We start from the raw sequence: 13,868 nt of genomic DNA, 5'->3' as shown, positions 1-13,868 counted from the left end.
TGTCGTCTCCTTCTATCTGTTCCTCTGCCTAGAACGACGTCGATAACTGCTATAGGATAGCCATGTACCAAGTGTGATACAATTTCTGGTGGTGGAGGATTTCTCGTTGACCCTTAATCTTAGAACTACTCAGGGCCGTTAGACGCCCCTCACACCGTTGACGTCGTAGTTAGTCTCAAGGGTCATAGGGAGTCTAAGATTGATTAGTTTCTCTTTCATCGGGGTTCACTGATTGATTCCCTCATCGTAGATGTTCTATATTGCTCATCGGTGTTTTCTCAACGCATTCATTCATATAAGAATATTCCCGAAATTGAACTCATTGAAAACTGTGGTGTAATATGAGTCGTCGATCCCGGTGGAACCGTATTACATCAATAACAAATCCTTGCTTTCACAAGGGGTGACTTAGGGAGAAATGCATTCTGTAGGGTGGAATTCAATTCTTCAAGCTTCTTGTTGGTTTCTCTTATCCCTGCATGAAGATCAACTTCACTTGAAGTTACTTGCAGCACTCCCCCTTGTTTTGGGTTGGTGTTTCTTCCATTTTGACTTGCTCCTATTTCTTGCAGGTTAGTTTCAGCCACCCTTTCCAAAAAATCACAAACTTCATCCTCATAAGCCATATAGAATGAGCCACCAGTTATTTGATTCACTTTACTTTTAAAAACATCAGGAAGTGATTCATAAAAATTTCAGCTAGCTGACATTTTTCTATTCCATGGTGAGGGCATTTTTTGATTAATTCATTGAACCATTCCCATGCTTCAGTAAATGCTTCATGATCATGGGGATAAAATTTATGAATTTCTTTTCGATAAAAATTAGTTTTGGAAAGGGGATACAATTTATGGATAAATTTATTCTGCATTTCTTCCCATGAGTTAATGTTATGTATAAATATCTGTACCATGTTAAAGCCTTGTCTTTCAAAGTAAGCAGAAAATATTTCATTTTTAATGCTTCAGTAGTTAAACCAGGAATATTTTGAGAGGAACATCGAATGTGAAAATCATAAAGAAATTATAAGGGGTTTTGAGAAGAATGACTAGTAAATTCAGGGAGAGAGTTACATAGGGCATTGTCATACCTAAACATAACCCCCTCACCTACATTAATGTTGATGCCAGTTTGCCTTAGACTTTTTGACGAAGTAGACCTGTCCAGCATCGTCCTTCTCTTCCCTTAATGTGGCTGTCCATCTTCTGCCATATTAACTTCTTCTTTATCTTGAGCTGTAAGTGTTGCTGGAGGGGCAGGATATTGGTTTTCTAGATCTTCCTCAGCACTAGTCCCAACCTTAGACCTTGTTAAGACCATCAATCTCCAAAAATGTAGTTAGAAGTACCGTTTATTGAGGGTTAGCTGCCCTCAACTTCAGCAAAAGAGGAAATAAAAATACAAATTCACTAAAAGAATCACCGTGCTCCCTGGCAACGGCGCCAGCTGATAGTTAAGATATTGGGGTAATTAGTGATGAGCTAACTTCACTAATTAGTGTCGTTGGTTTATCCGAATTAAAACAACAAAAATTTATAATAACCTTACTAGCGTAGGGAGAGTAAGGGTTGATCCAGAAGGAGTAAGGGTTTTTCCATTAGAATTTTTACTTTAGCTATATATATATTTAATAATTTTAGTAGGTTTACTACATATGAAGATAAAGAACTAATTAAATAAAAATATAAAACAAAGAAAGTTTAAATATAAATATAATTTTATCATAATATTAGTAGGCAGAAAATATTTTTTTAGAAATTTTTAGGAGTATTTTAAAGCCAAAACAAAATAGAAAATGAAACTGGCTGGCGCTCTGGACTTAGTCAAAATTTGGCTAAGTTCGGTTGCCAACTGGGGAAAGTGGCTTTGTGGAAGAGAGAGAAAACAATGGACTACACTAAATTTACTTTAGAATGAGTTCTAGAATGAATCTTGGAGCGTGGTTGGATGCATTGGAACCCTTTGGATATTGGCTAGCTGATCCAAAGTTAATCAAGAGATGAAAGACAGAGAGAAAAGAGTGAAAAAGGATAAATAAGAAGGTAACCTCTTTGTCACACCCTCCAAGGCCCAAAGGACTTCTTCTCCTTTCCACCAGCTTCTTCAGTCCAGGATGCTTCCTGCTCAGCCTGGTACTCACTGAGGTGAATGGATCTATGACTCAATTGTACTTAGGCCACCAAAAACTACTTTGGATTGAATCACAAGATAAATATTAAAATAGAGTGACGGGGTTTATATAGGGAGAGAGAGCAAATGGGAGCCATTGGATTTTTAATACAATGCATGGCCAGATCTTCTTTTATGGGTCATGGTCCACGTCCATTGTGGTCCTCCAATCAGCATTGAGGCCTTTTAAATACTCCAGGGACGTTCAAGACTTATTTCCTTAATTAGCACTAAAGGTGGTATCTTTAAGTCTCCACCCTTGGATGTTTTATGGTTTGAATGGCTGGATCTTCTTCTCTGGCTTGGATCCACGTCCAAAGGTGTCCTCCAGTCAGCATCAAAGCGCATAAAATGGTCATAAATAATCATGACTGGAACTTCCCCCTGCCATCCTTTCTTTGGCCCAAGATGCCTCTCATAGTGGGCTTAGTGGAGCTTCCTTAGTGGGCCTTTAGAGTAGAGCCAGCTGTCTTGATTTGGGCCTCCTTTCTTTCCTAGGATTGTCGGTGAGCCTGCTCCTTTGATCCAAATAGCTTCTTCTTTATTTAATTATCCCTTTTATTCATGAAATTTTCACCTGATTCCTGTATATTCGACATAAACTAACAAGAGAGTGAGATTCATTCCACGTAACTCAAGAAGTTAAGTGGGGTTAGTCCCACAAATGAAAATAATTAACTTCGAATTAGAAAAAGGTGACTTTATTTCATGATGTTTCACAACTTAACATAAATTTTGATAATTTATCCAGATAAAGATAAAGAAATAGATAAATTAGCTAGCATTGCACATAGATATTACTATAATTTTTGATTCATCAATCTATAACTTTATCATTACTTTTATCTGTATCATTATCTTTTTCTTTGTCGCTATCAAAATCTCTCTATCCATCTCTATCTCTGTCTATATCTATATCTCCATCTTTATCTCTATCGCTACCTGATAAGCCGAAAATAGGGGTGAAAATTACGCAAATTTTTTTAGCCCTTGTCGTTGTGAATTTTTGGCTTATGCAATAAAATTTATAAAACTCTACTTAATATGTATAGTGATAAGTATGAGTGTCGTCCAAGGGAGGCAAGTAGGAATTTCAAATTGATTTTATTTTTGGTGTTTTAGATCCTAATTAGAGTGAATTTGATCTTCAATGAGGATCAAGTCACCCTAATTAGGTGAGAATTTAGAGAGGGGGATAGAAGAGATGAGAAGACTAGAAGAATTAAGGGCTCTAAATTCCCTTCTTTGATCCTAATTAAAGGATCCAAGAAGTCATTTAGAGAGGTTGAAAGAGGGTTCTTAAAATGAGTTGGGTTGATTTTTGCAGATTGATAATTAGAACTAAAATGGGGAAATTGAGAATTCTAAGAATTAAAACCAAATTTTTTAGAATTTTCTTTTGTAATGCAATTGAATGCCCAGGTAAAATTTCTCAATTTGTCCTCTCAATCCTAATCAGGGCTTGTACATGCCGCTCAAGCCAAGCGATTTAGAAGTTCAGACTAGAATGGAGATGAAGAAACAAACAACTTAACCTATTTCATTCAAAATGCACAAAAGTTTGAATACAATGAAAGAAAAAAAATATCAAAACTGTTGATCCAGGCTGGGACTCCTCTCTGTCTTGCAGCTGTGATGAAGCACCCTCCAGAATGAGCCCCTCCTCTCGAAATTCAGCTTTTATACCTAGGTTACATGGTGAAAATCACCATTTTACCCCCGTTTAGTAATTAATTTCTATCTATCAATGTAGGATAGATCTGAATAATCCAACCATACAGATAGAAAGAGGGGATCAAGACGAGCAAATCCATAAAAAAATCATCTCAATCGGACTTCAGGATCAAAAGTTATTAATAAATCAATTTTAACCAATTTTAACCATTGGATTAAAATTGATTTATTTCATAATTCACGCAATGACGTGTCGGCAGCCTATTGATTGCCGCATTTCAAATTTCTTTGGCGGGCTCTCTCTCAGTGCGCCACGTACCCCACCTGCGAAAAAAGAAAAAAAAAAGAAAATCGAAAAGCGGGATTTGCATACGCATCGCTACGCATGTACCGGTGCGTTTCTTTATACCTTATCCATTCAACTGTCGCCACGTCACCACCCGTGCACGCGCGTTGTATGCGCTGCACGGGCGGTGTACTTACCTCCTGCGTGTAGTGCACATCTAATATCCGTTGGATTTTAATCCAACGGCTATGATTTCGCCACGTCGACGCGGCGGAAGGCACCAGCGCGCTTTTTCAACAAAGCCCTTCATAAAACAGATTATTGATATCTGACGCCGCCCAGAGGTATTTGTATATATGTCCTTTCGGCACTCTCTCTCCTCCGATTTTCTCTAAAATTAATAATGCAATTGCAAATAAACCCTGAATGATTTTAAATTGGATCTTTACGCCTGCCATGGCGACCGAGAGCTGTTTTCAGGGTCTTTTTGCAACGAAACGTTGCAAAAAGGCCCCAAAAAGTCTAGAAATTGCCTAAATACATTTTTTTCTCTTATAAATATGCCCTTTTTAATAGAATAGTTGCATTTCTTCTTGAAATAAATCCCAGAAAATTCCTAAAAATTTGTGAAAAATTCTAGAAAATTCCCTGATTCATTCCCATGTTGATAAATGTCAAAATAAAATTTTTAATGTGCCATTTTCATCCAAAAATAATTATTTCGAGCTTCAATAAATCCTTTCAAATTCATATAATTAACATAAAATTAGGGAAAAATTAGAAATTACTTGAAAGCATTATTTTCGTGTAAATATATGATAACAACCCAATTTTAAGCCTTTTAAATGCATAAATCATGCTAATAACATGAAATAAAGACCGAAATTAGGGTGTTATCACTACCTCTATCTCTATTTCAATTTTTATCTCTATCCCTATCTTTATCTCTATCTCTATTTTTATCTCTGTCTTTGTCTCTATCTATATCTCTATCTGAATCTTAATCTATATGCCTATCTCTATGTTTCTCTCCATCTCTATCTATTACTTTATATATCTCCATCCCTATCTCGATCTTTACCTCTATGTCTATCTCACTCGCTATCTCTATCTCTATGTGTGTCTGTATCTCTATCCGTCAGTCTATCTCTATCTCTATCTTTATCTATTTATCACTCCCTATCTCTGTCTCTATCTCTATTTCTATCTCTATCTCTATCTCTATCTCCATATCTATCTCTATCTCTATTTCCATCTCTATATCTATCTCTATCTCTACCGCTATCTCTATCTCTATCTATATCTCTATCTCTATCTCTATCCCTATCTCTATCGCGATCTCTATCGCGATCTCTATCTCTATCTCTATCTCTCTCTCTATGTCTATCTCTATCTCAATCTATATCTCTATCTCTATCTCTATCTCTATTTCTATCTCTATCTTTATATCTATCTCGATCTCTATCTTTCTCGCTATCTCTATCTCTATCTCTATCTCTATCTCTATATCTATCTCTAGCTCTATCTGTACTTCAATCTCCATGTGTCTTTTTCTATCGCTATCTCTTTGTCTATCGCCATATTTTTAACTTTGTCTCTATCTCTATCCCTTTCTCTATCTCGATCGACATCTCTAATACGATTTGGTTCTCAATCACTCTCATTATCTCTATCTCTACCGTAATCGATATCTCTATCTCCCTCTCTGTCTCAATCTTTATCTCTGTCTCTATCTCTTTACTTATCTATCCTTCTCTGTATCTCAATCTCTATCTCTAACTCAATTTTTATACCTATTTCTATGCATATCACTATCTTTATCTCTATCTCCATCTCTATTGCTCTCTATATGGATTTCTATCTTTATCCTTTTATCTCTATCACTATCTCAATTGCACTCTCTATCTCTTTCTCTATATCTATCTCTTTGAATATATGTAATCTCTATCTCTATCTCTATCTCTATCTCTATCTCTATCCTTATCTCTATTTCTATCTCTATCTCTGTCTATCGGGATCTACATGTTAAAATATCTATGTCTATCTTCAGCTCAATCTCTCTTTATCTATCTCTATGTCTCTCTCTATCTCTATCTCTATCTCTATCTCGATCTCTATCTCTATTTCTATCTCTATCTCTATATATCTCTCTTTGTTTCACTTTGTCTCTCTCTCTCTCTCTGAATATCTATTTCTATCTTTATTTGTATCTTTATTTCCATCTTTATCTATATCTATAGCTCTACCTCTATCTCTCTTGCTTTCTCTATTTGTATATATATCTATGTCTATCTCATTCTCTTTATCTATGTCTATGAGTTTGTCAAACTCTCGCAAGGTCAATTTTTGAGCTAGGTCTCTTGCTTGAAGCTCACATGGGCCGCTGACGGAGGCAAATGGCGTAATTAAATTTTAGTGGTTGTTGTGATTTTTTTAATTTGCATACAAGCAAATAAATTTATAATATGTAGAAACTTACTTAAAGATGTATATGTGAGAGTAAGGTCATCCCCACAGGGACTGGCCTTTAGATGTAGATTTGATAATTGAGTTATTAGTTAATATAATTTTAACATAATGTTAGTAAGAAGAGATATCTAGTTAATAGGTAGAGAGAGGATAATACTTTAATAAGATAGGTATAGAAATGGGATATTAGGTATGTGGATATATCTTCAGCAACTACTACGAATAAGAAATAATTCAGATGCTAGGTAGCTAGTGAAGAAATATATTGTTTAATAAAAGAAGTTAGTAATAAAAGGATAGAGGAGAGAAGAGGAGTTTTATAGATGTGTGTATATATATATATATATACATTAAAAGAGAACAGAAAAGATAGGAAAGTATTTATGTATTAATAATATAGATGAAAAAGTAATTATCTAACTATAATATGCTAAGTAAGAAGTTAGGAGTGGGAAGCTATTGGGGAGGAGTAAAAAGATAATAATAGTAGTAAGAAGTATTTAGAGAGCTATAAAATAGGTTAAAAATATATAGTACTACTTATATAAGTGACATTTTACGTTAACTAATTCTAGGTAGTTTTTTAGACATTTTTATATACTTTATATATTGTTATAGATTTTTTTTAGTCAATTTCATCAGATTTAGAGTGATTTAGTTGAACACCCGAGAAGTGTTCGACAACATGTTCGATATGGGGTCGAAAGCAGTTAGATATATATATATTATACTTAGTGATACTGCAATTTTTATAAGTTTTTATTTAATTTTCGTAGGGGAAACCAAAGATAACTGTGTCTTTCGTTGAACGCCCTTACGGTGTTCGACGAATTACCCGAATGAGAAGGGAAAGAGGAAAAATTTTATGTGTTTTCGTTTTAGTAAAAGAAATAAAAAGGGTGCTTCTGTCGAATGCCCGCAGGATGTTCGACAGAATGCCCGAAAGAGGTTTAAAATTAAGAGAGAAGAGAGTAAACGAGTGATTCTGTCGAACGACCGCAAGGTGTTTGACAGAATGTCCGAAAGAGATGCGAATATATATTTTTCAAGAATTAATAAGGTTGAACGGGTTAAAACTTAGCTAAATCGAAAAGACTGATCAAACACACTAGGTGTTCGATGAAATGCCCACTAGAAAACCATGAATTCAAACGGATCAAAAACACAATGATACGATGAAATCTTGAATAAATCTTCCTGTTATGATCAAAATCAATGTATAGGGATAATCTAAGAAACTCGGATCTCACCGAACGCCCTGATTCAGAGGGCAGAAGAGGCGGCGCCAATCGCCACCGTCGAACCTAGGTTTACTGCTTCTTCTGTCCTCCTCCTCCGTTTGGGTGTGACTCGATGAATACCCAAGCTTCCTAGACCTTCTCAAGAGTCCTCTGAGCCGTCGAAGCCAGTCCCGATGCCGCTTTGGCTACTGGGTCACCTGAGAGAGCCTTCCACCGTCCCTCTTCTTCTTCAGCCCGAGATGGAAAAACTGGAGCTCTCATCCTCTTTTTAACGGCATGGGAGGGAGCCCCGATGCCGTCTGATCGAAGGGGGCTGCTCTAGGGGTCTTCTACTGCTGTTGGATCATCTAGCGGTCCCCCCCCCACCGACCGACAATCGCCTCCGGCCGGCCGAGTCCACGACCAGGGGCTAAACTGGATGGAAATGCCCCTAGCCGTTTGATCGAGCTTGTAAAGTTCCAACGGCTGCAATTAAATTGCAGCCGTCGACACCCTCTTACAGTGTACTCCGCTCCTGCCCGTCAGCATGCATACTCCCCGCTTCATCAGCAGTACACGCTGAATTCGCCTTCTTTGATTCGTCCATCGATGGTCCCGCATCCTCGTCAGCCTACCCGACCAATTAGCGGCCTAAAACATATTAAATAAAAATGTTATATGATAAGAGGCTGATCTCGCCGTCTGATTTATAAGCATGAATTTTTCGTTGCATACATGTATAAAATGTCAGATTTAGATAGTAATTCATCAAAAACATCATGAACTTATGGTAATTCTAAGGTGAAATACTGCATTTATGTTAATTTGCAGCCTAACCCTAAAATGCATTATTTTATGTGATTATGTGCTTATTATACATTGGATGAGGTGAGATTGGACGAGGCGACATTAGTGCATGGTTTGATACCTAGCATGCTAAGGAACCACTCGCGCACCATCCACAGTTTGTCCTACATGACGTGCACCTAACAGTGGCTCAACTGCTTAGGGGAAACACGCAACACCTACTGCAGCAGCATGGCCTCCCTTCATATATGTTACCTGAGGTCCAGAGCACCTCAATGGGGTCTACTTTCGATTTCGCCATTTGGACACTCACACCCAAAGGCACATACTTGTGCAAATCTTCATGGGACCATTTCCGTGAGAAATCCCCCATCCAGCACTAGGGTCGCCGCATCTGGCATCCGACGATCCTTCCAAGAGTCTCCTTTTTCCTCTGGAGACTCTTGCATCGCGGCCTACCGACTGATGATCGCGTGACCCATAGAGGTTACTCTCTCGGTTCCCGTTGTCACTGTTGTCCCACTGCCCCACACACTAAGACCATGGACACCTTTTCTTCTAGAGTGAGACAGCACTCACATGTTGGCGCGTCATCACTGACCGTTGTTGCCCACTGACCCCGTCTGAGTGTTTTGGCAAGTTTCTTATCTCGACAACACGCTCTACAAGGAGCCCCATCCAACATATCACCATAGCTTATCTACTATGGGAGATATGGAAAGGGTGAAATTCTTCTCGTTTTGCAGGTATGCCCATGCGCGTCATGGATATCATGCGTCGAGTCTAGCTGTGGCTAAGGCGCATCCAACATCTAATCCCCCCTCGAGCCAGCAGATCAACACTCGCGTGCGACCTCCTCCACGCCGGGGGCATTCAGGTGACCCCCGCCCCCATCCGCATTCAGTATCGAGTTGTTTATTGGCTTCCACCACCAATAGGCATCCTTAAAGTGAATGTGGATAGTGCGGCCAAAGGGAACCCCGGGCCAGAGGGGGAGGAGGTATCCTCCGGGACCATACGGGGAGTATACTCTTTGCTTTTTCTTCTTTCTACGGCATACAGACTAATACAGTAGCCGAGGCTATGGCGATCCGTGATGGTCTACTCCTCTGTGAGGAACGGAACTTCACAATATCGTCGTGGAATCATACTCACAGATATTAGTTGATTGCTTCATCTAGGTACATGCTCCCAGTGGCGACTACACCGAGTATGGCAGGACATCATGTGGTGCCAACCTCGCACAAGATGCTTTCGTCATCAGCTGCGGGAGGGCAACCAGATAGCAGATGCACTCGCCAACCATGCGGTACATGCAAGAACCCCCTCCACCATCTTTCTTTCTTGGCACGCGCTCCCTCCGACAACTAGAGGCTGTTATCGCATCAATCGTCTCGCCATGCCGACCATCCGCACATGTCGCATCTTCGTTAGCCCACTGGATTGGAGGATTGCGTGGAACGTTGGAGCAAGAGGGGTGGACTAGAGCCCTCACCACGCCCTTCATCGACCCCGTTCTACGGAGGTGCGGACATCTCCTGAACGACATTGTCATCGCGGGGCAGCTCTAGTGGGACGACGACGTGCACACATCCCTGAGCGCCTGCAAGGTATCATTTATGTATCTTTTCTTTCTCTCAACATGGGCGTGGACGAATGGGATCCGAGTGTAATTGGGATATTTATACTCGCTACACGCCTATAACATTGACAAACACTTCAGTTTATAAATAAAATCCCCCTAGGTGGCGTCCAGGGCACGAATGGATCGGTCTACGGGCACAACCCTCGGGTTGGCCATACCCGGCACCGTGTTTTTTGCCATTATAAAAAAAAAGTGCTTATTATACGAGACTAACCCCACTTGACACCCCTGAGGTTAAGTGGTTGCCATCTCAGGCTTCTCATGAGTATTGGAATGCTAGGGGACAGGAAATGACACGTGGACGAATGCAAGGATACAGGGCACCACCAAATCAGGTTTGCAAGTAGTTAGGGATCATCCCTTCATATCTGGATGATCCATGACTTTAGGTAGTCATACTGGTCAGGTTTCGTTTATTAAAGGTAATGGAAACGATAAGTAAGTCTCCAAGGATAGGGTGTGGACAAAATATAAGAAAGACCTAAATTTATCAAGGATTTTTGAAACTTTGGATGATTTAAAAAGATAAATGATTAAATGCTTGGTCAAATGAAAAAAAATTGAGGTCAAATGGAGTTAAAATGAGAAAGTTACAGTGAGTTTAGTGTACAGGGGGTTTTCTGTAAATTTCCATATAAAGAGGGCGAAAATTGGTGTCGCGGAAACCTACCATTTGACCCTTAAATTCTTTTGATATACATATCCTTTTGCACTGAAATTTTAAATGCAACTTCCTAATGATCATATCTAGCAATTGGTATAAGTTTGGCACGAGCTTGAGTTCCATGTAATTTATAACTATGAAATCGACCAAACTACCCCTTAAACCCTAGAACCCCTACAAATACTATTTTCTTTCTCTCTCTTCGTGCTTTTTGTTCTCCTCTAAGCACCAGGCTACCAGAAGGAACCAGGGCGAGGTCAAGGCCCACTCCTAGCATTGTTTGATGCTCAAGAGTGTTGTGGGAGTGCAATTGAGTGGAGGAGCACCGTCGTAGCAAGGCTTGCATCACCTGGTCGAGGACAAACATCAACAACGGGTTTGTGTGTGTTGGTTTGGACGTTTTCCCTACTTGTAAGCCTTTCATGGATATTTATAAGTGTTAAACCTATTTTTTAGTGGAATTAGTAGTATCTTTTCATAGAAAAAATCTCAATCGCTCCATTCCTTTCTTCTCCAAGTTCTTTCCCTGTAGTGTTTGTTTTAATTCCTCAAATCACCCAAAACCATCTTCATTGATCATTACTCTAGCCATATCTATGTTAATAGTCTGCTCCAGAATCTACTTCACTCTCGTTCCAGCCAATTCCTCTCAGTTTCTTCCTAATCACCTCTCTAACACTATATGTATCTCCATTCTCTCCCATCCTACAAACAATCTAATCTCATACCCTAGCTCCCTGAGGTTCGACCCTTGCTTAATTCCTATACTAAGTGAGGAAAAATTTAAACTTATTGTATGAAACTCGGTTCTCAACAACGATCGTTACCACCTTACATCGAGTTCATCACTGATCTTCCTTGAGAAGATCGGCCGGCGAAGATCTAGACCTCTTGTTTAAAAGAAGCCCAAAATGATACGAGCTTCGGGCCAGGTCGGCTTGAAGCCTGGTATTTTTTCTTTATTTTTCTTTAGGATCACAGCCTGTCAGGCCACGATCCTGCTTTTACTCTGCAGCTTGGCCCGATGCGGTATCAAAGTAGCTATTTTCAATCCCGTATGGATAAATTCTAAAAAATGCGTCATTATATATTCATTTTTGGGATTCTTGCATCAAAATGAATATCTGTATCTCCCTGTGTGACCTCCTTGGGCTTGACTGATCATATGGTTGGGCCTGTGCTCTTTGGACTCCTCGTGCATGGACCTAACCAACGGCGGGGCTGGCTCGAGTGTTGTGTGTTCACTGGCCTGGTTGCTGGCTCGAGGCCCAGTCCTGGGTTGCTCCATAGCCGGCCCAATGTAAACAATATTTTTTATCTTTATATATATATATATATATATATATATATATATATATATATATATATATATATATATATATATATATATATATATATTTCTTTGTTCAATAATATTTCTCTCTCTTCCTGCAAATTAAATACATATTTTTTGTTTCTATGATTTCATAGAGAGGATACTAAATAGAACATGAGATGATTAAAAAGGTAGTAAATGTATATATCAACTAATAAAAATACTTAAATTGTATAATGTGCAAAAAATAATATTAAAATGCATCATTTTCCTCCTTTGTTCTATTTAGTGCATGAAATGCAATAATTCATAAATTAGGGTGAAATGCGGATGAAATGATCCAAAAATGTTTCTAAAATATGTATAATTACATGACTCATTTTGGACTTATCAGCCGCCTTTAGTGCTCACAGCAAAACATTGAGCAGCCTTAATACAGTGCAATGGAAGTCATGGAAATTGCTTAAGATGGGGAGAGGCACCAACGTTGGGGAATAGACTCATTGGACTCATATCCTGAAAGGTTACATCATAGTTCGAAAAGTTACTTGGGGGAATATGGGAAATGATACAAGCTAATGAGACAAGGCGCCTTGAAGTAGGGTAGTATCACCGCATCGCCCCGAGGCCGTCGTTGCGCACGGGCGCTTGCTCTGATGCTACCAAAGTGCCCCCGGGTCGGGCACCGTCCGCCCCCAGGCATGGCAATCACACCTGACACCCCTTTCTTGATGATCGCACATGTGACCACCACCTGCAGTGATGCCATCGAGCGCAGACTGCACAGCGCCACCGCATTTGGTGCCACATTTGCTGCCACATTTGGTGCCTCTATCTCTATCTGTATCTCCCCCTTTACATCTATCTCTATCTCTACCTATATTTCTATGCCTATCTCTATCTTTATATATGTCTCTATCTATATCTCTATCTCTATCTATATCCCTATCTCTATCTCTCTATATATAGTTGTCTCTATCTCTATCTCTATCCATATATATACCTCTTTCTCTATCACTATCTCTATCTTAGTCTCTATCTCTCTCTTTATATCTATCTCTATATCTATTTCTATCTCTGTATCTAACTCTATCTCTATCTCTATCTCTATCTCTTTGTCTTTCTCTTTCTCTATCTCTATCTATATCTCTATCTGTATCTCTGACTTTATCTCTATCCCTATCTCTATCTCAGTCTCTGTCTCTATCTCTATCCGTTTCTCTATCTTTATATCTCTATCTATCTCTATATCTTTTTCACTATCTCTGTCTCTATGTCAGTCTCTTTCTATAACTTTATATCTCCACCTATCTTTATATCCTTTTCACTATCTCTATTCTTATCTCTATCTCTATCCCTATCATTATTTTTATCTCTATCTCTATCTCCATATCTATCTAAATCTCTCTATCTATCTTTATCTCTATCTCTATCTCTATCACTATCTACATATCCATCTTTATCTCCGTCTCTGTCTCTATCCCTATCTCTATAGCTATCTCTATCACTATCTCTATATATATCTATGTCAAGATCTTTATTTTTTGTCTATCTCTATCACTCTCTCTATATCTATCTGTACTTGTATCTCTAAATCTGTCTCTATTTCTATATTGATC

The 13,868-nt window shown here is 38.9% G+C and overlaps 1 non-coding gene across 1 annotated transcript; it reads left to right on the top strand.

Moving 5' to 3' along the window:
* The first annotated feature begins 716 nt into the window (after positions 1–716).
* On the top strand, positions 717–825 carry LOC144711530 (small nucleolar RNA R71). The gene has a single exon (XR_013583584.1). It is a non-coding gene; the product is annotated as a small nucleolar RNA R71 (small nucleolar RNA).
* Positions 826–13,868: the final 13,043 nt, after the last annotated feature.

Source organism: Wolffia australiana, chromosome 13 (genome assembly GCF_029677425.1).
Source record: "Wolffia australiana isolate 7733 chromosome 13, ASM2967742v1".
Lineage (NCBI taxonomy): Eukaryota > Viridiplantae > Streptophyta > Magnoliopsida > Alismatales > Araceae > Wolffia > Wolffia australiana.
The sequence above is the reverse complement of the archived record's forward strand: the minus strand, read 5'-3'. Positions and strand labels throughout refer to the sequence as shown.